General features: G+C 55.8%; 1 protein-coding gene across 2 annotated transcripts in view; it reads right to left on the bottom strand.

Moving 5' to 3' along the window:
- Positions 1-25,553, bottom strand: part of TFEB (transcription factor EB) — a 48,512-nt gene that overhangs the window by 18,425 nt on the left and 4,534 nt on the right. The window contains exon 2 of one of the 2 annotated variants that reach the window (XM_070361341.1): positions 13,534-13,812. The exons of the other annotated variant lie outside the window; for it this stretch is intronic. The gene's annotated coding sequence lies outside the window, so the exon portion shown is untranslated. The remainder of the gene's footprint in view (positions 1-13,533; positions 13,813-25,553) is intronic. 2 annotated transcript variants of the gene reach the window in all.

Here is a 25,553-nt window from a genome sequence, read left to right as displayed (position 1 = left end):
CAGAGGCTCATGAGTGCCCGGATCCTGGCCGCATGCTGGGTGCCCAGGCTGGGATTCAGTCTGGAAAGGGCCTGAGGAGGCAGGGAGGGAGTCATACGGCTCTGGGCTAGGCAGGTGGGGCTGGACGCTGCTCCCTGCGGTCCAACCCCTCTGGCATCCCCTCAGATGCATCTCTGCCTTCTGAGTCCGCTTCCTGGGAGATGGCTGAGTTCAGTAAAATGCTCATATGCTGTGGACCCGACAGACCAAGAGCTCATCTGGCTTTGTGACACTCTTCTGCTGTGTGACCCAGAAGAGGTACTTAACCTCTTGGAGCCTCAGTTTCCCCATCTGTAAAATAGGATGGCAGTCATGCCACCTCCTTCAGAGGAGGTGAGGGGAATCAAAGGAGCTGGAATGTGTGAGGTGCCTGGCACCTAGGGGGTGGCCCATGAAGGTCAGTTCCCTGGCAGGGTGAGCAGTGTCCATCTGGCTGACTTCACCACTGAAAGCATGACCCACAGGCATCACATCCCCGAGAGCTGGTTAGAAATGCAGATTTTCAGGCCCCAGCCCAGACCTATGGAGTCAGACACTCTACGTTAGCACTTTAACACGGCATCCTAGGAGATTGGTGGGCACATTAAGGTTACTTCACTTGCAGCTTGCTGGGGCTTGATCACTTGCTGGTTTCAAGTGTGACAGGTGGGAGAGGGAGCCGCGAGGTGGAAAGAGATGCTTAAAGGGACAGGCACAGGCCTTCGGAGCCCCACGGCGAACCTAAGCAAACTGCCCAAACTCTCAGGCCCCGGGGCCAAGGTGAAGCTGGGAATGAGGGCTCCAGGCCGGCTGGACTCCCGATTACCCAGTGCCGGGCCTCTGGCCGGGCAGGAGGGGAACAGCCTGCAGGAACCAAAGGGAAGCTGGTAAGGTTCCCTGTGGGGGGAATGCAACCCAGACAGGCCTACTCACACACATACACAACATCTCCTACACAAACCATTGCACACGCGTGCATGTGCACACACACACACACACCCTGCCCCAGGACTTGGCTGCCCAGAGAACAGCCCCAGCAGGGAGCGGACAACTCTGAGGACAGTCTGTGCCTGTGAGCGGTGTGTGAGGTGTGCGGGCTGCTGGGGCCCCTATAGCCAGCCTGGATGACCACTCTACACACCCCCACTGCTTGGCCCCTCCTTTTCACCTGCCCGAGTCCAAACCCAGCCGAGCACTGAGAGACCCAAGATTAGCTCCCCTGAGCTTCAAAGGGACCCCACATTCTAACTGGTTCCCTCGCAACATGCCCACTGATGGGACCCCAGCCCAGGTTGCTGGATGGTAGATAGCAGGATGGAGCACTGACCTCAGGGTTTCCCCTGGAGGCGGCAACACTGGCCATCTCCCTGGCATACACGAGTAACAGCGAAGCCCACCCTCTCCCGCAGCCACACAGCTTCAGGAGCGGCAGGGACCCCCGCCCCCGGACCCACGGTGGGTAGCAACACGCTCACCCAAACACCCTCAAGTTCAGCTCAGAAACACACACCCACTGACCTCTTTCACCTCCGCAGACTGGATGGCCAGGGGCCCCCAGGCTCATAGGGCTCCAAAAAATCCTAAAATGTGGGCCCTCAAGCAGGCCTGGGATGCCCAAGAGAGAACCATTGACTAGGGGGTGACTTGGGGCTGCTGCAAGGTGCACGATGTCATGGGTTCTGGAAAGGCCCTTGGCCCCCAAATATCCCCCCTCCGCATCCGGAAATCCCTCCCAAACCTCTAAGAGTCATTGCCGGGAGAGGCTCCCACCTGAAGCCTGGTCAGCTCACAGCCCCGGTGAGAGGCGGCCGACAGCTGGCCTGAGTGGCAGAGGAGGGGCAGAGGGAGGGTGCAGTGCCAGACCGGCAGCACCAGCTCCCACCGGGAGGGGGCACCCCCTGACACCCCAGAAGGCCAGTTTCAGAGAAGACAGCACCTCTCAGCCAGGGAGAAGGAGGGGTCCCTCAAATGGAGGGGCTTTAAGCAACCCCACCTCCACACATGCCAGGGGACATGGGGTCCTGCGCCCGCAGTCTCTACAGGGAAGGCAAAGAGCTGGCGACCAGGAACCCAGGAACGGGGCAGGGGGGCGGGGTGGGGTGCCCTGAGTGATGAGCGCTGGGGGACAGGAGGGGGAATTAACCAGGTTCCAAAATAGCACTGCTGGTTCTGCCTCGCTTCACCCTGTGCAGTGTCTGGCAGCTTCTGCTTTCGGTCTGACTCATGCCTGGTGGGGGCAGGACAGGGCGGCTGGAGCAGGCAGGGGCCGCCGGATGACCACAGGCTGTTCTCCCCTAGCTACCGCCCCCAACCCGGTGGCTGGGCCTTCTCCCGGCCCCGCCCCAGTGTGAGCTGCGCTTCTGGGAACTGGGAACATTCAGCCGGGCCACAAAATCCAGGGGTCCCCTGCCCGGGTGCTCGCCCAGCCAGCCCGCACTCGGCCTAGGGCTTCCTGAACGGCAGCTGCCCCAGACCCAGAGCATGGCGTGGCTTCTCTGCTGCCCGGCCCAGGTGCCTGGCTGGCACCTCTAACCTATCCATCTGGAAGCCAGAGGAGAACTCTCCCCAACACTTGAAATGACCTTGTACCACAGTGTTACCCCCACCCAGCCAAGGGAGCGGAGGGAGGCAGCCGCCTTCACCCGTCTAACCCCCGCCTGCCACCAGTACCCAGGTATGAGATGCACTCTGCAGAGATCTCACACTCAGTGCGCACAGCAGGCCCCCCACCCCATTTTCTGTCCTGAATTGCCACAAGGAACACTTGCCCTTTGCCAGGCAGAGGGAGGAACCCAGCGCCCTGGCTTTTGAGCTCATCGGGTCGGGGCGGAGCTTTGCTCATTCTGCACTCCCCATCCACCCGTCCCCTCACCTATGCCCCCGACCCCCCGCCCCGTTTCCCCCACGGGGGTGACACTTGATCAAAGATGCTTAAGCTCCCACCTGAGACAAACCGAAAGCCATGTCCTAAGTCCCCCGTGCTAACCTCTCCCACGTCCTCCCAGCCCTCACACCGACACACGCCTGCCCTGAATAAGCATAGCCACCTTTCTATCCAAGTGGGGCAGGTACAACTTCAAGGCCCAGTTCACTCTGCCAAAGCCGGCCCTGCCCTCCTCGAGGTGGGAAATAGATGCCACCGGTAAGTAGGGGGAGAATGTCAGAGGGCATGGGGCTGGCCAGCCCAGGCCAACATGCTCCTCCCACCCTCCCCCACCCAACTCGCCACACACGCTGACCAAACCTGGTTTGGAAGTGAAAACATCAAGGGGAAAGTCTGTGGGTGGCAGCCGGAGAGATGAGTCAAAAGGGAGTGGGACTTGGCAGGCCTGCCGGCGGCCCATACCAAGTCTGGAGTGTGTGCTGTGTGTGTGCCCGCCAGCCTGGTACCTGCCCTCCCTGCCCCTACACCAGGTGGCTTTACCTACACGCCCCTCCCTCCTTAACTCCGCTCCTTCCCTGGGCCCCCCAAGATGGGAGTGAGTCTAGTGTGAGTCTGAGGGATGGGGGCAGGAGTCTAGAAGGAGAAGTCCCCTCTCCAGGAAGCAGTACCAGGCAGGGCTTTCCCCAGGGACAAAGAAGGGCACCCACGAATAAACTGACCCCCCACCCTTATTGCACTGTGAATTGCATCCTGTTCCCCATAGAGACTCAGCGAGAGGGCACTGGAAGGCTCAGTTCCCCACTGACGAAAAGGCAGCCACGTGGCAGCCGTGGGTCTGGCGGCCTCAGGAGGGGGAAGAGGCAGGGGCGCGAGAGAAAGGAAAAGGAAGTCAGAAAAACCGCTACAATCACAGCCTCCGCAGAGCTCTGCCGGAAGGGGACTCAGAGTGGCTCAGGCTCTGTGGCTGCCCAGTGTATCACCCACACCCTCTAGGAGCGGATGTCAAGCTCAGAGAAAGAGAGAAAGGTCCAGAAGGGGCCGCCTTGTGTGGCTTCTGGTAAGGACCCCCTGCACGCCGCCCAATCCCTTCCCTCTGCTCGGAGCGTCTAGAGGGGCCCTGGCAGCTTCTCCTCTTACACTGACACCTGGCACGGAGCAGGTGCTCCTTAAGCATCTGCTGAATGCATCGAATGTGGTGCCCATGACTGGTCCCAGTGGGAAGGGTCTCCCCAGGGGCAGCAGGAGAGGGTGGTGGCAGCTTCGTGGGCCTGGAGAGACGTGAGTGGTGACAAGAGGGCTTGGCAGGAGGCACACTCCTAGGGACTGGTCGGCCACCATGCCTGTGTCCAGTGAGAGCGGCAGAGGCTGTCAGGGCCCTGGCCACAGCCCCTGGCCACTCCCAGTCCCGACCTGCCCACCTGAGCACCTCCATCAGCCAGCACCTGCACACAGCTGCACCAGAGCCAACAGAGGTAGCATCCGCCTTGCCCCAGCCAAAGACAGAGGGGAACTGGTAACAAACCGCCAATACCAGCCCCTTGTCCCGAATGAAGTGAAAGTCGCTTGGTTGTGTCCGACTCTGCGACCCTATGGACTATACAGTCCATGAAATTCTCCAGGCCAGAGTGGGGAGCCTTCTCCTTCTCCAGGGGATCTTCCCAACGCAGGGATCGAACTCAGGTCTCCCGCATTGCAGGTGGATTCTTTACCAGCTGAGGGGTCCCGAGGCTGGGAACCTAAAGCAGTTTCTCCAGAGCCCACAGTGGTCACCTGCTCTGAACACACATCTCAGTGGCTCCCTTCCCTTCCCCGCCTCACTCCACCTAATTCACTAAGGGGACTTCCTGGGGTCATCACCCAAGTAAACTGTCTGCACTCACAGCCCTGTCTCAACCAAAGGGGCCCGAGGAGGGAGTTTTGACCTGAAATTGTGCAGCTAACTCTACAGCTTAGAAAGCTATTATTAAAAGTGCCAGAGTAAAATGTGGGCTGGGTGTCCTAGGGAGAAGCAGAGGCAGGCGTGCAAGAGCTCAGTTGCTGCAGAGAGACTGGTGGGGTCGGATGCAGTGGCCAAGCATGTACCTAGAACTTTCCTACCTATGGCACACAAGAGTGCCCTCAGAAGCAGAGTTGGCCTGATGAAGAGAAGAAACAAGGACGTGCTGGGTTGCAAGTTACATGATCAGGAAGCCTCCACTGCAGGCGTGGGGCTGGTGACATTGTTACCGGTACCAAATGCCAATAGGACTGTAAGTCCAGCGTGACTTCTGGCCCCCGGGGCTGCTCCTCGGATAGAACTCCGGAATTCCGGCATTCCAGAACCTGAGCATGCCTGTCCATGCCTTCAGAAGCAAGGCTGTCATATTTTGCATTCAGAAAGAAGCACTGGGGACATCCAGGGAGGCCATTTGACCCCACACTATGAGCATGAGTTTTGAAGCAGAGAGAGCTGAAGTCCAGATCTGTTGTTTATTGGCTGCGTGACCTCCAGCAACTTCACTTCACAGGAGCCTGGTGTCCTCATGTGCAAAAGGAAGATAATGTCTATCTTGAAGAGTTTCTGTAAGGATTAAATGTAAAGCAACTAATTTGGTGCTCAGTAAATATTTGGTAGATGCATAGTTAGATGTACAGATGTAATGGATGCCCAGATGGACATAAAGGATTAAGGGACAGATGGATGGATATAATGGGTGGATAGATATGATGGACAGATGGATGCATGGATGGATAGAGTGCATGAAGTGATGGATGGAGATCATGGACAGATAGATGGCTGAATGTTTACAAGGAGACAGAAGAGAGTAGTTTTCTTCAGTCTGGTCCCCACCTGGTTCAATACCCTTTTAGGCTAAATTTAATAGCAAGAAAATGAAGGCCTATCACTCTCTAATTTTTCTGTTAGAGAAATCTGTTTCCATTTATCAGGTTGACAAATGCAATCCTCCTAATGGGCCTTAGCCACATTACCAGGGGGTCATTCCCTGAAGAGGGTAGTGGACTAGGTCAGGAGAGAGGGTGTCCTCCTGGCTTGGGCACCAGCGCCCGCATTCCCACTGTGTGATCGCAACACGCTCATATCCCACTCTCCTCAAGTTCAAGTCCAGCTGACCCCAATCCCAGGGAACGTGGGTCTGGGCCAGGGAGAGGAAGCGGATGCTGAACAAGAGTAGGCAGGGAGAACAGGCCAGGGCAGCTAAGCAGAAGACCAAGAACAGAGTATGGATACGTGGGCTGGGAGTGAGCAGGGATCAGAGAAAAGGAACCGAAGAGCAAAGAGAGGGTTTACTGTCTTTGGAGAAGTGGAGAAACGAATCAGCCCTAAGAGAACAAGGGAGCAGAAACAAAACAGACTGAGCAACAAAGAAAGGTCCTCTCCCTGTTCCATCAGCTCCACTGTCCACCAGATAAAGTCCAAACTCCCCAGGCGGATATTCAAGGAACTCAGGATCCCCCTGTCCTAACCTGGGCTCAGTGTAGGGGGTCCCATCACTTTCTCCCTGACACAATCCAGACCTCCAGATGTTCCTCCTGCCCCATCCTCCTTCCACAGATTGTCTAATAATGCCTGTGTGTCTCTGGAAGGCCTGCTCCAGAGCCACCTCTTCCAGGCAGCCTACCCTGACTCCACCCTCCTCTGATCACCATTTGGAAACAATTACTTAATTGGCTCCATGCCAGGCTCTGTGCCTGACACCAAGATCCAGATATAAGTAAGACAGTCCCTGTCCTCACTGGTACTCGCAATCTATTTTGAAAAAACAACATTACTTGATAACATATATTGTATTGTACTTCTATTTAGAATGACTACCTTACTATGACTGTGTCCGATTCTTTGCAATCCTATGGAATGCAGCCCGCCAGGCTCCTCTGTCCATGGGATTCTTCAGGCAAGAATACTGGAGTGGGTTGCCATGCCCTCCTCCAAGGAATCTTCCCAACCCAGGGATCAAACACAGGTCTCCCACATTGCAGGAGGATTCTTTACCATCTGAGCCACCAGGGAAGCCCTTACTATGCCTACTACCAATAAACCTGAACTGAGCACTTCCCGTTTGTCAGGAAATCTTCCTAAGGGCTTTACTGTGTCTTAATTCATTTGCCGTTCTCAACAACACTGGGAAGTAGGAAATATTAGTGTACCCATTTTATAAATGAGAAACTGAGGCACAGAGGAGTTACTCTGTTGAGTTTTCTCAGCTGTAGTAGAACCAAGGGCTGTCCCCAGGTTTTCTCTTTCTCGGCATCTCCCAGGGAGAAGGCACTCAAACCTGGCCCTTCTGGGCTTGATGTGCCTTCTTGTGGCCTGGGATTGTAGTTCTGGCCTGGGATTGTGTTCTGGCTTTGTAGGGGGACAGTGTAATCAGAGAAAGCTGAGCCTGAGCAGGCTGGGCATGACAGGGCTCCCGGGTGGGGTGAGAGGGGAGCCAGCCTCAGTGTTCCCTTCCAGCCTCCCTCTTACCCACCTGTCCCGGCGGCCCAGCCTTGGCATTGTGCAACCTTGCGGTCCCTGCAGACTGCCCTGTCCATTTGGTGAGAGGGTTGAGGTGGCACCAAAGGGGAGCCAGGCCCCTTGGCCGGGATGGATGGGAACAAGGAGGTTGGGCTGGGATAAGGGAGAAGCTTTAGCTCTGCCTGATCCCATGGGGGCTCAGGGCTCATGAGCAGATAAGTTGAGCCCCATAGGCGTTGGTTCCAGGCACCCTCCAGTCTGGCCTGAGGGCCCGGACACTAGGCAGAGATGGGACCCCTCAAAGCTGAGAGCTGGACTGCCCTCTTGGCAGGCTCTCCGGCCTCAGAGGCCCCTTCAGGCTGGGAAACCTGAGGAGATGGGGCAGCTCAGGACGGATTCTCAGAATAGAAGCAACAGGAGGCCCTGCTCTAGGCTGGGGATGCGGAGCCTCCGGGCCAGCCTATGGAGCACAGGAAAAGGGGGTGAGGCTCCACGTTCAGCCCTGGCCACACCTCTCCTCCACATTCCTGTGTCCTCCCGAGAAGCATGGGGGACATTCAGTGCCACCACAGCAGGGGAACTGAGGCAAGGAGCCGCCTTCTGATCCTGGGGACTTGTTCTGCCTGCCCAGCCACCAATACCATCCTTGAAATCTAAACTCCATGCTTCTCACAAGCACATGGGGACTCCAGACCCTACTGTTCTGGGATCCCCTTCCACCGTGGGGACTTGTACTTTCTAGAAAAAGTACTTTCTAGAAAGTAGCCTACCTGGCTCCTCTAAGTTGGGCTGGGGAGAAGAAGGAGCTGGGCCTTTCCCTGAGCCCTGACCTGAGGCTGGGTGTGCAGCACAGTAAGTGGTGCTGAGAGGCTATGGACCAAGGCTGCCTGAGCTTGAACCCCAGCTCCATCACTTGCTAGTTCTGTGCCCTTGGGCGAGTTACTGCAGCCTCTCGGGGTCTCGACACCTCAATTTCCTCATGTGAAAGGGAGACAGTGCTCCCCACCCTGTATCCACAGTTGATGAGAAACCAACGCATGCACTTGGCTCCTCAAGCATCTGCATGGTCCCCGCTCCCGGGCTCAGGGCACCCCCACTCACAGCCTCACCACCGGCCCTCCCTCCTCCTCCTCACTGGGGGCCCAGTGGCTTGGGCCCTGGCAGGGGCTGCTGAGGAGCTGACGGAGCCACTGCTGTGGACGGAGCTGGTGCCAGGCCCACGGCGGGCACAGGGCCCAGGCGTACAATGGGGCTGTGTGTGCACCCAGTGTTACCCCGGAGCAGAGCTGGGCAGGCCAGCATCTGGGGTCCAGCCAAGAATTCATTTCCCTGGAGAGGGCCTCCCCACCCCCTCCCAGGCTGCCCAGTCACCTCCCTCCCCCGGGGTGGGGACAGGCACCACCCATGCCCCCACCGAGCCCAGGCACTGGAATGGGGACATGCCTGGTGGCGGGTGCTGGGGAAGAGGGACTGAGTCCAGCTGCCAGGCGGGGCTGCCTACTTGTGAGGCGTCCGGGACCCATTATGGTGATCTGGGGCTGCGGCTACTAGGAAGGTGAAGTCTGCGGGGGCCGGAGGACACGAGAGCGGTCAGCTGGGACCCCTCCCCATCATATGGAAGGAGGGCCTCCCTGCTCCTTCCTGGCTGGCTGAGCCCAGGGCCCAGAGCCTCAGGAGAGGAGCCGGCTAGTTCCCCAGGGGAATGAGTCACCAGCAGTGGCTGCAGCCAAGGCTGCCGGAGCCGGGAGCCGGTGGGCAGGTGGAGCCTCTCCTCACCCCTCCCCGCGGGTCTCCTCTGGCTAGAAAACCACTCGGCCGGTGCAGGGTGCTGACCACAGCGTCCCAGGCTGGGCCTCCGGAGGACACTTCCTCTGGCTCAGAGGATTAGCTGTACTAGGCCTGGGGGTGCACCGACTCCTAGAGCTGCAGGCACGGACCACTCACCTCCCCCCCACACACGAGATGCCATGGAGAGAAGAGTCAGAATGCAGGTCAAGGCAGCCCCCCCAAAACCCTGAGTGAGACACAGGGTCTGAGGTGAGGGAGGAGAGGGACACGGGCCTCTGGTGCGTGGGGAAGAGGGGAGGAAAGCCAGGCCACCCTCTACCTCAGGCTGTGCCTAAAGTGGGGATCTGGGGAGGGGCGCCCTTGCATGAAGTCACTTTCCATTCTCCTCAGAACTCAGGAAGCTCCCAGCAACAGGAGATAACCGCCCTAGCCTGAGGCCGGCCAGACCCACACACCCTCTCACATCCAGTCATAACGACACAAATGTGTCCCTACGGGCTGCCGCCCACGCCAGCAGAGGGTCACACACAAAAGTCACGGTGCCGGCCCCAGCCCAGCGGACACACTTGGATGCCCACCCTTCCTCTCACACCCACGGGTCCCTGCCTCCCTGCCCAAGCCCCCGCCCAGGCCCATCACACCCTGAAGGCCCCGTCAGAGCACTGCGGCCGCCCTACCCTCGCCTCAGACCCTGAGGACCACCTCTCCCCACGCCACTGGTGAGAGGGACTGGACCTTCTGGGCATGTGTGACCTGCCCTGCGAACAGAGGCTGAGATGCCGGAAGGGGCCTCCCAAGCTGAGCCCACCATCCTCATTTCACCCATGAACAAACTGAGGCTCAGGCTGGGGAAGTGTCTTTGTTCAAGGTTATGGGCAGGGCTGGGGGAGCTTAAGGCTGGTCGAACAAAGCAGAGAACAGGGAAGGCAGAGTGAAGGGCGAAAAGAAGAGGAAGGGGATGGACTTCCCTAGTGGCATAGTGGATAAGAGTCCGCCTGCCAATGCAGGGGACACAGGTTCGATCCCTGGTCCGGGAAGATCCCACACATGCCACAGAGCAATTAAGCCTGTGGGCCAGAACTGCTGAGGCCCAGCGCCTAGAAACTCATGCTCTGCAACCAGAGAAGCCACCACAGTGAGCAGCCTACACACGGCAACGAAGAACAGCCCCCGCTCACCCCGCTCACCACAACTAGAGAAAGTCCGTGTACAGCAACGAAGACCCAGCACAGCCAAAAATAAATAAATAAAAAATTTTTTAAAAAAAAGAAGAAGAGGAAGGGGGGATCCGCCACCCTCTCAGAGGTGCAGCTGTCCGGGGACGCTGTGGTGCCACTTCATTCATTCCTTTCAGATATTCTCGAGTGTTTACCAGGAACATGACTGCACTGTGGCCAGGGCCCTTCTGCCTAGTCTCAGCCCGCGCTCCCCCCGGGAGAGTTTGCTGGTGAGGCTGAGTATTGTCTTCAGGGCCCCACGTCCCACAGATAGCGAGGCCGGGCAGCACTCAAACCTCTCCCCCCAGGCACAGCCTGGCAGCCCCCGCCCTGCCCCCACGCCTCACAGGGAGTGCCAGCATCCTCTGGACATCAGGGCCCACAGTCCAGGTCACCTCCAGAGTCAGTGCCAAGTCACACAACAAGGAGCCTAGGAGGTCACCCCTCTCAGAGACTCCCAGGCTGATTTCAACAGCAGAACCCCCTTTTCAGACAAAATTTACCTGGAACTTTGACAGCTAAACATGAGAATGAAGCGGTTCTGTGGGGAGTGGGAAGGGCCAGAGTACCTGGCCTCCAACGGGGGGCTTCCCCTTCCCCAGCGCCCCTCCGCCTAGTCCTTCCCCAAGGCACCCCCAGGGATTCTGAGAAAGAGTCTAAAACTCAGAGTTTTCTCCAGCCACTGTGTTACAGAAACCCAGGGGGAAGTTATGTGTGTGGATTACCCAGGCTCACAAAGAGCTAGGACCCCAGCCCCCACACTCCAAACCTCCAGGCCAAGCTCTCCTCCACGACCCTCAGGGCACCCCATCCCTCACATGGGAAAAGGGACAGAAAGGAAGAAAAGTTTCATGGATTCAGATCCTCCTGTGTGCCCAGCCCTGGGCAAAATGCCCCCACAAACATCAATTGCTTTATTTTTCATAATAACTCTATACCCTACATAGTATCATCTTTGTCTTGTAGGTAAATTAAAAAAAAAAAAAAGGACATTCAGAGAAGTTAAGTGACTCACAGAACCTGTGAAGGGCAAAGCCCACATTCCAACTCACCTGTGTGCCCTTAATCCCTCGGGGCAGCCTGGCAGAAACCACCCCATCGTGATGCCCAGGTGCGACCCCTCCCTCTGAGCCCCATCCCAAGCTTCACCTCACTCAGCTGACAGGCCTCCTTCCCCAGCTCAGGGCACAGGCAGAGCTTATTGCTAGTACCAGCAACATTAGCAACAATGGCAAAGCCACCAGCTCCCTGTACCATAGCGCTCACTAGGCAGGCTCTTCGTCCACTATTCTACTTCATCCTTACAACACGCTACTCCCACTCCCATCTCATAGAGGAGGAAACTGAGGCACAGAGAGGTTGATGACTTGCCCAAGGTCACACAGCTAAGGAAGTCGCAAAGCCAGGGCTTGAGCCCATGTAGTCTGGCCCCTGAGCCTGCACACCTCACCCCTGGGCATTGTCGTTCCCTACAATGTCTGCGGTTCCTCCGCAGTGGTCGCTGTAACAAGTGCCCCAGCTGGGGGCTAGCCCTCTTCCCCCGAGGCCCTTTTCTTCAGGGGTCAGAGGCCAACTAGCACCCCTGAGGGATGGACAGGGGAATGCCTACCTGAGGAGCACCATCAGCTCACTCGCTCTCCGGCTGGATGGTAACCCTCATCCCAACTTCCAACCCCCATCCCTGAGAGTCGTGGGCCTGCCTGCAACGTTCAAGCATGAACAGGATGCCTACTGCGTGCCCAGCTTCAAGCAACGGGCAGGTGCAGAAAGCAGTGTCCTCGCTGTCTGGCCAGAGGCTCAGGTCCCCAGCCATGCCCAAAGGGGTCGCCCTGCCACCCCAACCCCCTTCAGCACTGGCTGCACCAGATGTTGGCAACACTTAGAAACAGGGCTAAAAATAGTCTCTCTAATGAGTCAGTGCTAAGAATAACCCGGGCAAACAGCCCTCTGGGTGAGGACATGCTGCCAGAGAGGCACCACCTCTTCCCACCTCCCCAGCCAGCCTGGTCCACCCCCCAGCCTTTCCCTCAGCGCCCACCGCAGCCAGCAGAGCGCCTGGGATGTTTACACCCCCTCTGCTGAGTGGACAGAGATGCAGGCACGCACACACACGCTCCCTGACTGAAGGGGAAGGGGCGTCAAACAAGTAGGCGGACTCCAGAGACCCACCCTCTCAAGGCGGAACTGAGCCGAAGCACAGAGACACTTGAGTGTCTTTCCCAATTCTAACAACAACCCCCCACAGGACACTCCCAACTCCCCTCCCCTCCCCTCATGCCTCCTCTGTAAAACGGGTCTCTAGCACCACTTAGACCGGCCTACTTCCTAGGTCACCAGCGGAACTGGGACCAGAGAGGACCAGCATCATCCTAACGGGCAGATGTCAAACATGGGGGACGAATTGGACCTGGGGAGTCAGAACCACATCAGATCCCATGACCAGGGGCCCCCTCACTTCTTCCCTGTTCTTCCCCAAAATGATCAGAATTGCTAGACTCATGGACATCTGGACATGAATTGCAGGTGAACAGAGCACATTCGCACGATGTCAGAGCCAAAGCTCTCGCCTGCAGGTAAGAGGCAAAGTGACGAGCATCACTCTGCAGTTAGGAGACTGAGGCTCAGAAAACAGAATTAACTTGCGAGGAGCTGCTCAGCTGGGATGACGCCTTACTGCCATCTGCCAGCCCGGAAGCATCACCCAGGAGGCTGGGTGCTGGGCACAGCCCCATTGTCCAGCAAGGCCCAGAAGGAACAGGATACCCTCTATTGCTGCTGGGAGAGAGAGGGAAGGGGCCAGAAAAAGGTGAGGCGCCTTCAGGAAGAAAGCAGAACAGAAGAAGGAGGGAAAGAAACGGGTGTCCTGGCCATGGAGTCAGGAGCCCTGGCATCCAGTCACGCAGCTCAGTTACAGACAACTGGGAAATGGAAATGATAACATGGGAAATTTCCCACGATCTGGGAAAACCATTTCCTAGCCTTCCCTCCAGGACTCAGTTTCTCCATCCGGAAAATGGAGCTTGGAACAGCAGGCCATTGAGATATCCGGAAGTATATCATGACCACACATAGGGGTTGCATAATGACTATTAGCATATCAAAGGCTCTAACAAGTCCTGTAGTGAAGAAATCCATCCCCCCCCCACCCCTCCGCTTTTTTTTTAACTCACACTCTCCCAAACCTGCTTGATCACCAAACCCTTCCACAGAATGCATCTTGAGAAACTCTGGAGTTGGATCTGGGGTCAGCACTTCAAAGGTCTGCACAAACCAGCAGGAAACAAAAGCTTGAAGCCAGCCCAGACAAAATACATCAGGACCTGCAGGCAGCCCCAAGCCCTGAAAAATTCCTGGTAGCTCTGGGCGCTCAAGAGTCTAGGATCTCTGTTCTCTGGAGGCCTCCCTCAGGACCCATCCAGGGTTTTGGTTCCATCTGATCCTCAGCAATCCTGTTGAGAAGGGTAGAGAAGGGGTTAGTATTCCATGTCACACAGCTGAAGAGATTGGGACCCAAGAGACCAGAGAACTCGCCCAGGGCCACACAGTTGGTCCTGGGTGCAGACAGGAGAAACGGTGTCCTAAGTACTAAGCACTTGACCTCCATGATCTCACGTAATTCTCCCAACAACCCTTTGAGGAGGGCAATGGGGTTCTGCCCGTTTCATCGAGCAAGAAACGAATGGGCAAAGAGGTTCAGGCTCACGTCCGAGGAAGGTGGCACAGCTGGCAAGTGCTGCTGCCTGGGTTTCAACCCTGGCAGCCTGAATCCAGAACTCAAGCCCTCAGCCCAGCCCTGCCACTCACTAGTTAGCAAGAGAGATTTCACCATTCTGCGCCTCCGTTTCCTCACCCATAAAATGGGATGTATAAAAAGACGTGGGCGTTAGGTTATTGTGAGGATGAAATCTCCAAATATACAAAAGCACTTAGCACAGTGTCTGGCATACAGTAGGTACTCAATATGCATGACCTCTCATCAAATACCACATCCTCCTATGGGAGCACATGCCTGAGCCTCAGGGCTCTGGGCTCCGCAGGCTCGAAGCCACCCATAGCTTCCTGGAAACTGACTTCTGCCAACATGTCCCAGGGCGCGCCCCTCCACGTGGCCTCACAGGCTCCAAGCTGGGGTTCCTTGGGTACCCTATGTAGGTGGGGGCTCTAGAGGCTGGGTTTCCCAGCCTGGGTCTCATCCTCTGGGGCCCCTAACGGGACAACTCCCCCTCAGATCCGGGGATATCCCCAGTTCACCATGGGTCACAGGCCTCTCCCCACCCTTGCCCCAGGTCACGGGATGGGAAGGTAGGGGCTCTCCAGCCAGGCAGCTGATACCCTCATGACCTGCCCAAGCTTTCCCAGCCTTAGAGACAAGAGTTACAACCCACCCAGAGTTCGCCACACTTCCTGTAGCTGCTTATCCCCATGAGGTCACAAGACGGGCATCACCACCCAGTCGGCTGGCTGCTCAGGGATTTGTATGCCCACTTGACAGACAAAGAAACGGAGGCCCCGACTTACCCTGGGCAGAGATCTAAGTCATAGAAAGGCTTCTGGCTCCTGGACCAGGACTCAGGGCTGAGTCAGGTCTCAGGCCAGGCAGGCCCACCAGAGCCAGTAGGGGCAGCAAAAAGGAGGAGATGAAGGCTCAGAAGGCTTCCAGGGGGCCACGGGGAAGAGGGAGAGGTCTGAGCTCTGAGACCCACCAGTCACTGCAGACCCTGCAAGTCCTGAGATCCGGGAGCATCCATAAACCTGAGTCCTCCTCTGCCCCACCCTAGCCAGGAAAAACGTGCCCAGCCCAACCTCAGACAACCCTCACCCTCACCTCTGGCGAGGTCTGGCTCTGCACCCTGCACTGACAGGGAGCCTCCACTGGGTGGGGATGGGGGGGGAGCGGTGCTCTCTATCTCCAGATCCCAAGTCAACCACTCACCCCAGGCACTGCTTCCTCTCACTGTCCCCACGAGCACATGTCATCACCCAGGATCCCCTACCTGACCACCCCACAGGGCCGGGTCACCCAGCCACTTTGCTAAGAACTGGGCCCTGAACCCCCCTCCCTGCATTCTGGCTCCCACATGTGGAACTCAGTCTCACACTGAGTAGATGCTCCATAAACGTCACTATGTGGAGGGAGATCATCTCTCAGGCAGTGACTCCAAATATTTTGACCATGACTCACAGAAAAGTATATTTCATTTGACCCAGTATACACACACACACACAGCCTGAAGCGCGTATTCACACGCACATGAAACCCTCCGAAGCTGTACAAAACAACACCCACCAGCGCTGTGCATTATACTTGGATGTTTCCTATCATTCTTTTTCATTTAATTTATTACTTCCTTTTCATTTCATTTTCATTGAGACCCAGTAAGCTGATTTCATGGCCTGATTAGGGTCCAAACAGTGGCCCTGATCCACAATTTAGAGAATAGCCCTCCAAGGAAATCCACGTAGCCCCGCTCCCAGCCTGGCACACAACCCTCCATGCAACAGGTGCCTAAGAGAGGCATCCATTTGGCGGACACTGACTCTGGCCAGGCCTGTGCTAAGCATTTTATTATGGTATCTCATTTCATCCTCCCCATCATCTTAGGAGGAAGGGACTGTAAGGAATTTTACATGTGAGGAAGCTGAGGCCAAGGTCACAGGCTCAGGCAGGAGTCAAAGCCAGGGCCGCCTGAATCTGGAGCCACGTTCTTAACCATCCTGCCCCATCCTGTGCCCCGGGTGAGTGGCCTTTAAACCCAGAGAGCTCCACCTAAGGAAGTCTACTCCCTCCAACTATAAAAAAGCCATTTCCTATATCAATGTCATTATATTTGTTGACTGTGAGATTGGAGATGGTACAGAGAGAAGACAGTGCTCCCAGCTGGAGCGGACAGGCAGTAAGGCCAGCCCCCCATCTTCTTCTCAGTACACCCTGCTCCTTGGAAGAAAAGCAATGGCAAACCTAGACAGCGTATTAAAACAGCAGAGACCTTTTGCCTACAGAGATCCATACAGTCAAAGCTATGTTGTCATGTACAGTAGTGAGAGCTGGACCATAAGGAAGGTTGAGGGCCAAAGAATTGATGCTTTCTAATTGTGGTGCTGGAGAAGACTCTTGAGAGTCCCTTGGACTGCAAGGAGATCAAACCAGTCAATCTTAATGGAAATCAACCCTGACTATTCATTGGAGGGACTGACGATAAAGCTGAAGCTCCAATACTGTGGCCCTGATGCCAAGGGCTGACTCACTGGAAAAGACTCTGATGCTGGGAAAGATTGAAGGCAGGAGGAGAAGGGGATGACAGAGGATGAGATGGTTGGATGGCATCACCGACTCAATGGACATGAGTTTGAGCAAATTCCGGAAGATAGTGAAGAACAGGGAAGCCTGGCATGCTGCAGTTCATAGGGTCTCAAAGAGTCGGATATGACTTAGCTACTAAACAACAACAGCTGTCGTGGAGAGAGCCCTGGAAACAGGATCTCTTATTATTATCCGCAGTCCACATGCCAATCCGTGCTATCAGAAAGAATCAGCGCGAATCTGGTGTTTTGCTGTTTGCACACAAACGTGCTCACATACCCTATGATGTATACTCGTACCATGTGCTGGTCCAAGCACTCGACGTGCATTACGTCTTTTAATCCTCAGAATGAATACACACGCTGGGCCCTGTGACTCTCATCTCCATTTGACGGAAGAGGAGGCTGAGGCACCAGCATCACGTAGCTGCAAAAGCAGCAAGGGCAGGAATCGAGCCCAGAGTGACCGGAAGTGTTTGCTCCCAATTCTGACGTCAGCAAGGAGTTCCGCAGCCTGGCCGCAGCCCACTAAGCACATCACGTCTATCCCCTACTCACCCGAGCCTCACATGCTTCTGGGAGACAGCAGTGGAGGCCAGGAGCGACTCCTCAGAGGTGGGGCTGGCAGTCGGCTCTGGGGACTCCTGACTCCACCGGCACCCCCCCCCCCACCCCCGCCCCGCCGCCCCTCCTCTGCATTACCTGCTTCTCTAGCCCTGCTCGAAAGATAGCCCCAGGCCAGCGCAGCCTGCGGGACCTCACTCCCACTCACCCAGCTCCCCAGAGACACCCCCAGCAACACACACACACACGCACACATGCCCATGTACCTGGGCGAAGGCAGCCCCCTGGAAGGAGGCCCCCAGGAACACTCAGCTCCTCCAGGGGCCAGAGCCCAGGGCCAGGCCCCTGCCCCAGCGCCAGCCCCAGTTTCCTCATTTTCCCCAGGGCTGTTTCTCACCCAGCCCCCTGCACCTTGGCCTGAGAGGAAGTTACACAATCCCCTGGGAGCTGCAAACTCTGCTGAGGACTACTCACAGCGCAGGGGGAACCACACTCCCGGAAGGCCTCGCACACCCACAACCCCGTCCGAGGCAGACGGGCTCCCAGCTCCCGTCTCACTGACCCGGGGCTCCAGGCCGCTGACCGGGCCCCTCCCTGCTCCCAGACTGAGTCTCTGACAGCCTCCACCCCTCACACAGCCTGGCCTCACAGGGCCCCAGGCCAAGCTGCCCCTGCACCAAGGCAGAGGGGCAAGAATTTGCAGGACTCCTGCTGGGTCCCCAGTGGGCCAAACCCTAACCCGCACAGCCTCCCCGCCCCTCCTTAGTCAGAAGCCCCACAGTTCACCTCCTTCCTGACTGACCACATGTCTGTGACCTCAGCCCCGGGCCTTCCCAGGGTCTCCAGACAACCACTTCACAGCCTCGCTCTGGCCCACCTCAAAATGGAACCTTGGGACCCAGAACAGTCCTGTGAAGCTCTGAGCCACCACACGAGCTTGTGGGAAAAGGCTCTCACTACATGAGATTTTGGAGGTTCCTCAGCCCCCAACGCACTTCTCTAATAGCCCAAGACACTTGACGTTTTGCTAGTGTTTCCTTCTCGGAGCTAAGGGATTCTCAACATTGGTAAGTAGATACCGCTTGTCAAGAAAGGCTGGAAGTTGCTGAGCTGTTATTAGTTGTCTGCACCTCAGGGTGGATGAGTTTACTAGGTCCGTTTAGGAAGGGACAACGTAGCAGAGGGGAGACCAGGCAGGCCGAGGGACCTCAAGATGCATGGGGGGAGTGAACCCCAGGACTGGGAAGTCAGAGGAGCCCTGAGAGCGCTGACCCAGAGTCTGGCCCGATCCTGGGCTTTCCCTGGGAGAGCGCACTCCAGAAGGACACAGAGCCTGGCCTGGGTATACAAAGCCCCTAAGGATGATCTCTGGCTCCCACCCTTCACTGCTGGACTTGCAACAGAGCCTCAGATAAGGAATGATAAGCACCTCTTATCATCCCACACAACCTTGGACTCCCACCCAGCTGAAGACAAAGTCAGGAATGGTTTTCCTGGGGCCCCAGGGCTCTCCTGAGTGCCCCTCATTTCTGCAGCCCTCATCAAAAGGCAGGGGCCCTCAGGGCCGTTCTGCCACAGCCCGCTGAGGCCTGGAGTGGCAGGAATCAGGGCCAGGCTCACGCGCCTCCAGCTCTGTGGACAGACAAGGGGAAGGGCTGGTTCTAGAAACCCCTCGCCCCTTGGAAACAATGGCCAAGGGCCCCTTTGCAGGGACACCTTTCAAGATGCCCACACACCCAGCCCCCTCTCCCCAGTCCCAACGACAACCCATGGCGGGGAGGGGCAGCAACACTGGCGCCCTCCTTTTTGATGAGGAGACCGAGACTCACAGCACTCAGGGACGTCCCGAAGGCCACACAGCAAGTTGACAGCAAATCTCAGGTTCCTGGCTCCCTTCCTAGGTCACAGTTTCTCAACCTCAACACGACTGACACTTGGGGCCAGAGTAACTCTTTCTTGAGGGGCTGTTTGAGCACTTTAGAACCTTTAGCAGCATCTCTGGCCTCTACCCGCTAGATGCCAGTAGCATTCCCTGAGTTGTGACAACCAAAAATGTCATCAGACATCACCAAATGTCCCCTGGGAGACAAAGAGAACTGCTGCCCTAAAAGGACCTGAAAGCCAGGCGCCTGCCAATTCTAACTTGAAGGGTATCTGCTGTGAGAGCTGTAATGTGCCAGGCAGGAGGGCCTGGAGGTGCTGGTGAGTACCCTGTGGGCTCAGTACCCTCTGGGCAGAGCTGCCCCCCTGGCAGGCGGTACCACTTGGGAATCTCATCCCAAGACCACCTCCCCAACCCCAGCCTACAAACCAGCCTCCTCCCTGGCATTCAATATTTCAGTGGTCTTTCAATAACCACACACCCCTGTGAGTAACAAATTTTGAGCACCCCCAATATAAGCTTCTTTTCTCAGGAAGTGTTAATAAATGCCAGTGTATAAATACGTCATGCATATGAGCAAACATACACAAAAATAGATCTATAAAAAAGACAAGGAGGGAAATATAAATTATACTCAGGATGAGATACTGTTACAGTTTCAGCAGCTCACCAGGACAGAAACAAAACAGTCTACTGATACCAAGTATCAGTGAAGACACAGCAATAGGAACTCTTAGGGGTCATCAGTGAGGAGCAAATTGGTGTAACCACTTCACACAGAATTTACTAAAATTGAAATATGCATCATATACCCTGCAGCAATACTCTAGCAATTCCGCTCTATACAGACTCTGAAGAAGTGTACACACCAACACACCAGGAGGCACATTCCAGGATGTTCTTCCAGCATCGTTCACAGCAGCCAAAAAAGGCAAGCAACCCAAACGTCCATGAGTGGTGGGATGGATGCAGATATGGTATCAAGTTCATACAGTGGATGCTGATACGTGAACGCAGCCACTCGCAACAGTGTAGCCAGATCTCTCCACTGGCCAAGGAACATGTCCAGTGTTACTCCAGCTGCATATATTTAAAATCGGGCGAAACTAAGCTCTATTGCTAAAGGCCATAGGTAGGGGTGGTAACATGATCAAGGTGAGCAAGGAACTGATTATCTTAAAAGTCAGTAGAGGGACTTCTCTGATGGTCCAATAGCTGGGACTCCAGCTACCAAAGCAGGAGGCAGAGGTTCAATCCCTGTTTAGGGAACTAGGCTACTGCATGCCCACACTAAGGCAAAAAAACAAAAGTCAGGATAGTGGTTCACTTTGGGAAGGGGCTTATGACCAAGGTGGAGCACACAAGTGGATTTCAAATGCAGGTTACATTTGTTTCTTCACTGAGGTGGTGGTAACCTGGGTGTTCACATTTATGATTATTTGTTATATTATCCATATAGGTTTATGCTCTTTTTGGCAATTAGGCTATATTTCACAATAAAAGGGGGGAGAAAAGGATGAAATATAAATACATCGAAATAGAAGTTCTAATAGTCTCTTCCTCCACCTGGCTTTGCAAACCATTATGATTCGGCCAAAGCGGATGAGACCCTATATCTGGCCATGGGTCTGGAGGAGCCAGTGACACCCGGGGTGTTTGTAGAGGGCTCTTCCAGCTGCCCCTCAGCCCAGAGGACCTGGGCACCACAGTCCTTTTCATCTCTGCCCGAACCCTGGAGCATCCCAGCCACCATTTGCCCCTGGTGGGCAAGGGGAGAGAGTTGCATGAAGCTAGGCTCTCTCATGCCCACCTCACCCTGCCCTGGTCTGCTCCTCCGGGTCCCTGACAGCAGAGTTCAGAGGCCCATGCTGGGAAGGCACTGGAGGAACTGGGCAGGCCTTGCTCATCCTATAAATACACCGAAAGAAAGAGGGAGGCAGAAAAATGAAATGAAGAAGATGGAGAGGAGAGAGACAGGGAGCAGGACAGGGAGACACACCCGCATCGGGGGCTGAAGTTCCAGTTGCTGTGGAAATAGAGAGAGAGTCAGAGGGATGCGGGTGGGAGGGGCAAAGGAAAGAGGGAAAGGAGAAGAGTGCTTGGGGCGGGAGAGCAGACGCACCGCCCGCAGTTACAAGCCCAAGTCTCAGGGCTCAGCACAAGCGGGTCCAGAGAGGCTTGAGTGTTAGGCCCGATTAGCACCATGTGCCCCGGGGCCCAGGGCCTCAGCGAAAGGTGAGGGGCTCAGGGGCCAACAGCCTCCCCGTGGCCCCACCTGGCGCTCAGCAGACTCCAGGTCTCCTGGAGGGGAGGGCCTGGTCCAGGGGGAGAGGCCCCTGGGCCTGTAGAGGTGACCCCCAGGTGGGAGGACCCAGGGTCAAGAGAGCAGTCCTTCCTGGAGCCTTCTCAGTGGGTGAGAAGCGCTGAGCCAAGTTCTAGGCACGGGCCCAAGCCCTTTTGTAAAAACTTTCCCTTGGCCAGGGAAGAAGGCTCTTCAAGGGTGAGCAGGGGGAATAAATTGGGAGCCTGGGATTAACATATATACACTACTATATATTAACATATGTAAAATGGATAGTAATAAGAATCTACTATATAGCAGTAGGTTACTGGACAGCACCGGGAACTCCAATCAACACTCTGTAATGCCCTGTATGGGAATGTGTGTGTGCTCACTCAGTCACGTCTGACTCTTTGCAACCCTATGGACTGTAGCCCACCAGGCTCCTCTTTGTGGACAAATCCTTGTCCATGGGATTTTCCAGGCAAGAATACTGGAGTGGGTTGCCGTCTCCTCCTCCAGAGGATCTTCCCGACCTAAGGATGGAACCCGAGTCTATTGTGTCTCCAGCACTGGGAGGTGGATTCTTTACCACTGAGCCACCTGGAAAGCCCCACAGAGTCTAAAAAACAGTGGACATATAGCCTGGCGGGTTACAGTTCATAATGTCTCAAGGAGTTGAACACGACTGAAGCGATTTAGCATGCACGCGTGCCTGACTGACTCACTTTACTGTACATCTAAAACTAACACAACATTGTAAAGCAACCATACTCCAATAAAAATTAATTAAATAAAAAAGGAAGAATGTTCTTCAGACCAAAGGGCCAGGTGCTGGCATGTTTGTGGTCATTTAGTCCAAGGCTCTGTATGATAACACACCGCTCTGCCTTTCTCTGTCCTCTGAAGATACTGAAATTCTCCCCATCCCCGCTCCCAGGCCATCAGCTTTGGGAAAGGAGCTATGTCTTTATTCCCACCCATCCTGCTTGGTTTGCACAGTGCTAGGCACCGAGTCAGTCCATGACTGCTGACCCTAGTGGATGCTGGAGTGGGTCCCCCAACCTCCCTGGGTCCCAGTCCCCTCCTCTCGAAAACACGGGGGCAGTGCCAGCTGGCTTCCGAGGCCCACAGCCCTGCAGCCCCAGTCAGCTGGTCCTGCGCTGGCAGGGGCAGCTGAGAGAGACAACACCTGGCCAGGGCGAGGGGGGCTGGGACAGAGGCGGCGGGGGGGTGGGGGGGACAGGATAGTGTATCACCTCCTGGCCACCCTGCACCCCTCAGGGACTGTAGGGGGCTGGGGCAGCTGCTGTCCCCAAACCAGTTATAAACAAGGCAGAGGACAGGCTGTGACTTCCCTAAGCAAACAAGGGAAAACAAACCAGAGCCCCACCCCACAGACCCACTGGTGGAACTGGGGAGTGGCGGGGGGCAGGCAATGGGCAGGGCTGCTGCAAACTCTGCAGGGAGAGACAGGCTGTGAGCCTGCAGGGAGTTCCTTCTTGGTCACGTCCCTGGGTCCCATCTGGGTCTTAGGTGGTGATGCAGGGCAGAGACCATGGGTAAGGCATATGTGCATCCTTGGGTCTGGGCCCATTTCACACTCACCTACTCCCTCCAGGAAGCTGCGCTGAGCACCCAGTACATAGCTAGCTTCCCCTGGCTTCCAAGGAAGACTCTACTACTACAGGCTTTGGGGCAAGCCCATAGGGTCAGCCCAGCTATCTGCTGCCCTCAAAGCCAAGGACCCCCTAAAATATGATGGACACATCTCGACCCCCAACAATGACCCCCCCATCTGCCGGCCCGGTGTCTCCAGGGTGAGGAAAGCAGAAGGGAATGGCTGTTTCTTGCGTGTGTTTTATCATTTTTATTATTCACCAAAAATGCAGTTCAAATAGTGATCAAATACCCTTTATGGGCTGGGAAAGTCAAATAACATGATGGATCTTTCGACAGCCTCACTTAGGGAGAGTGAGGGGCTGTTCTGGACACCCACCCCCTGAAGCCAGAAATGCTATTCTGGCTCCAAGGATGTGCCCCCAGTACTGAAGACTCTCGGGACTGGTGCTGTCCACTTCACCTAGCCTGAAGCAATCACTATTTCCTGAGCACCCATCCCCAAGGGTGGGGTCAAGACTGGACACTGGTCAGTTTAATGGGAGGTAGGGGCAGAGAGTCAGGATGGAGGAGGGAAGGATGGCCATACCAGAGACTGCTGCTGCTGCTGCTAAGTCGCTTCAGTCATGTCCGACTCTGTGCAACCCCATAGACAGCAGCCCACCAGGCTCCCCCATCCCTGGTATTCTCCAGGCAAGAGCACTGGAGTGGGTTGCCATTTCCTTCTCCAATGCATGAAAGTCAAAAGTCAAAGTGAAGTTGCTCAGTCATGTCCGACTCTTAGTGACCCCATGGACTGCAGCCCACCAGGCTTCTCCGTCCATGGGACTTTCCAGGCCAGAGTACTGGAGTGGGGTGCCATTGCTTTCTCCGATACCAGAGACTAGCAGTCACCAAATGATCTCCCAGTGGTTCCTCCCCCTGGGGACCTGGCTTCGAAAAGCAGATGGGCCTAAGAGACCCTGGGCAAACAGAGGCCCAGGAAACAGAAAGCTCTGGCCTGGGTAATCACAAAAGAGTAGGTTATCAAAATGGGGTCCCAGGACCAGAAGCACTAGCATCACCGGAAAGTGCCAGAATTGTACATTTTAGACCTATAGGAATTTGCAGGTCCACTCAGAAACCGTGGGCGGGGCTGGGGGACAGTAGACATTCTACCAATCCTGATGCTGACGCCCACCTGACTTAAGAACCACTGTCTAAGAGCCACGGCATCAAAGTCATCACACATATTAAAAAAAAATACTGATGCCCAAGCCTCTCCCCAAAGACTAGGTGCAATGGTATTTTTTAAGAGCTCCCCAGGTCATCCTAATATCCAGCCAGAAGTGCAGTCAGATGGAGCAGTTCCCTGGAAGGGTAAGCCTACAGGGACAGAGGATTTGCCTAGGGAGGGAGGGAAGGGACTGTCAGGAGAAGGGACCAGCATGAACAAGGGCTAGGATGAGGGAATATGGTCCTTGGGTTTCCAGAGAGCCTGTTGGAATTCCTGCATTAATCTCATGTCATCCCATTTGATTGTGGGACCCCGCTGTGTGGACAGGAGCCAAGAAGGTGGTCTGGCCCCCAGGAAGATGGACAAGGGTGGGGATGACCGGAGCTCACTTTTCTTCCTCCTTAAGAGACAGTAAAGCAAGCTGATGATGACTCTGCCTCTTGCTTCTCCCCGTCTTGGTTGCCACCTGCTCTCACCCATTGCTCCACAGGCAACAAAGCACTTCCTGTGGGCATGATGATAAGTCGCAGATCCAGCCTTATGGCTGAGATCTTATCTCTGCCTTGGTGACACTGCAGACCAGGAGATCCGTATGTATCTCTGGTGCAGAGTGCAGGAGGGCCAGGCAACATGAGGGCAAGGGAGGGCCTCTGGTCAGGAGTCAGTAGTAAGTGAACGAGCCCGATGCACTCCAAGCCAGTCCCAGGGGGCAGGGCAGGGCAGGGCAGGGGTGGTAGAGATGCTGCAGGCCTGACCATCTGCTCTGTTGTCGACCGTGGAGACCAGGCTGTGTGGTACAACAGGGAGTGCTGGGGACTGTGGCCACGGAGTCTGCAAAGCCCCACTGAAGGCATTTTGCTTGAGGATCTTGGGCCCATGAGGGAGGCCTGTTTGCAACCCATAGGTCTTAATTTCTCCCCTAGAGCTCTCTATGCCTCTATTTCCTCACCTGGAAATGAGATATAAGAAGTTAAAGGAGTTAATTATGATGACATTTTTGGAGCACAGCAGTGTTCTAAGTGCTGTAAAGGCAGCGAGCAGCAGCACACTCAGCGCTCCTGACAGCACTGTTTGCAGGCACTACCATACTCCTCGCGTCCTGGGTGTGGAAACAGGCGCAGTGCGGGAGAGCAGCTGGCCCAGGGCCACACAGCCAGCAAGTGGCAGAGCTGAGAACCACTCCAGGCGGCCTGGCCCCAGAGCCCGTGCTCTCAACCACCCCCCGGCTCGGGGGCACTTAGCCCAGCACTCAGTACCAGCTCTCAGTACGCAATGGCTCTGCCCCAGAAAACCTGGCTGATGGGTCCACGGGGTCCAGCCTTTAGCA

This window comes from Bos mutus, chromosome 23, assembly GCF_027580195.1.
Source record: "Bos mutus isolate GX-2022 chromosome 23, NWIPB_WYAK_1.1, whole genome shotgun sequence".
NCBI classification, from domain to species: Eukaryota; Metazoa; Chordata; class Mammalia; order Artiodactyla; family Bovidae; genus Bos; species Bos mutus.
The sequence above is the reverse complement of the archived record's forward strand: the minus strand, read 5'-3'. Positions and strand labels throughout refer to the sequence as shown.